The sequence below is a fragment of the Chrysoperla carnea genome, assembly GCF_905475395.1.
Source record: "Chrysoperla carnea chromosome X unlocalized genomic scaffold, inChrCarn1.1 SUPER_X_unloc_85, whole genome shotgun sequence".
NCBI classification, from domain to species: Eukaryota; Metazoa; Arthropoda; class Insecta; order Neuroptera; family Chrysopidae; genus Chrysoperla; species Chrysoperla carnea.
The window spans coordinates 15,001-17,500 of record NW_025408217.1 but is presented as its reverse complement, the minus strand read 5'-3'; positions in this window follow the sequence as shown (position 1 = coordinate 17,500).

The following is a 2,500-nucleotide window of genomic DNA, read 5'->3' as shown; positions in this document are numbered from 1 at the left end:
AAATATATTTTGAATCAATAATTTATAAGTTCACAACAGAATAGTCAGATTTTTATTGTCTATTAAATATTTTTTAGCGAATAACTATTATGTATTACTAGAATATAATAATAATTTTTTTTTTTTTTTTTTTTTTTATGTTACTTGAATGGTGTATACGTTTACACGGTGAATGTAAAATCAATTAATCAATTTATATAGAAAAATATATTATGAATTAATTATAAATAAGTTCCAATAAAATAGCCTGATTCCCATTGTGTATTGAAATTTTTTTTTAACCAATTAACTATTAATGTGAATTTGTACAATAAAAATTTTGTATTAATTCTGTAAATTATTATATATATTTGCATTATACAGTATTTAGAAGCATTTAAATGGATAAAAATTTTTTAGAAAATCTACATATGTATCACATGTATTATACCGGTACCCTGTCGCAATATAACATGTACGATTTGTATATAAAATAAAATGAAATTTTTTCCCTAAAATTTTTTAATGAATCCCGAAAAATTCTATATATTTTACCTTTATATAGTATTTAGGACTATTTAAAAGGATAAAATTTTTTTCGAAAATCTACATATGTATCACATGTATTATACCGGTACCCTGTCGCAATATAACATGTACGATTTGTATATAAAATAAAATGAAATTTTTTCCCTAAAATTTTTTAATGAATCCCGAAAAATTCTATATATTTTACCTTTATATAGTATTTAGGACTATTTAAAAGGATAAAATTTTTTTCGAAAATCTACATATGTATCACATGTATTATACCGGTACCCTGTCGCAATATAACATGTACGATTTGTATATAAAATAAAATGAAATTTTTTCCCTAAAATTTTTTAATGAATCCCGAAAAATTCTATATATTTCACCTTTATATAGTATTTAGGACTATTTAAAAGGATAAAATTTTTTCGAAAATCTACATATGTATCACATGTATTATACCGGTACCCTGTCGCAATATAACATGTACGATTTGTATATAAAATAAAATGAAATTTTTTCCCTAAAATTTTTTAATGAATCCCGAAAAATTCTATATATTTTACCTTTATATAGTATTTAGGACCATTTAAAAGGATAAAAATTTTTTCGAAAATCTACATATGTATCACATGTATTATACCGGTACCCTGTCGCAATATAACATGTACGATTTGTATATAAAAAAAAAATATACATTTTTTTCTAAAAATTTGCATTAATTCCAAAAATTTTTTAATAATTTATTATAATTATTAATGTTTATTGAATAATTTATTATAATGCATAAATTTCATTTAATAAAATATGATAAAAGCAAAAAAAAATTTTTTTGGTCCCAAAATAAAAATTTTTAGCTGAAAAAAATTTTTTTTTTAAAATTTTTTTCTTTAAATTTTGATTATTCTGTAAAGTTTATGATGTTTAAAGCCATTTTAAACATTATCATATTTTGAGTTTGAAGCACCGGGTGTAATGTCTTTAATATATATGATGGATAGTGCGTGTAAGTTAATGAGATGAATGTATATCTATGTATAACAGTGTATTAGTGGTATTACGTTCAGCAGTCTCACACATATGATATAGTATGGTATAGTATAAGTTGTTTATTTTTCATACTGTCCGTGTATCATTCAACAAAGGTGGTGTAGAGTTGTATATGGCTTGGTATGACGTTGTTGCAATTCTATGGACACTATGATATTACGGATGCACAGATAGAGGAATAACACTTATCGTATATGTATCATTTATGTATGTTGACTGTGTAATGAATACTAAATATAATAAAATAATACACTTTTTAATAGAATAACATTTGTTTCATGTTTTAGTATGATATTAAATGGTATAGAATAGGTTGTTTATTTTTCATACTGTCCGTGTATCATTCAACAAAGGTGGTGTAGAGTTGTATATGGCTTGGTATGACGTCGTTGCAATTCTATGGACACTATGATATTACGGAATAACAGAAAGAGGAATAAAACTTATTGTATATGTATCATTTATAACGTACTTTTATGTTGACAAGAATGAATGTATATCTATATGAAATAGTGTATTTTGTGGTATTATGTTCAACAGTCTTACATATATGATATAGTATGATATAGTATAATTTGTTTATTTTTCATACTCTAAGTGTATCATTCAACAAAGGTGGTGTAGAGTTGTATATGGCTTGGTATGACGTCGTTGCAATTCTATGGACACCATGATATCACGAAAAAACAGAAAGAAAAATAACAATTATCGTATATGTATCATCTATATTATTATTGTATTTTGACTATGTAATGAATGCCAAATTTAAAAATATACACTTTCTTAATAGAATAACATTTATTTTAGTATAATATAAAATGATATTGAATATGTTGTTTAATTTTCATACTGTTCGTGTATCATTCAACAAAGGTGGTGTAGGTATGTATATGGCTTGGTATGACGCTTTTGCATGTCTATGGACACCATGATATTACGA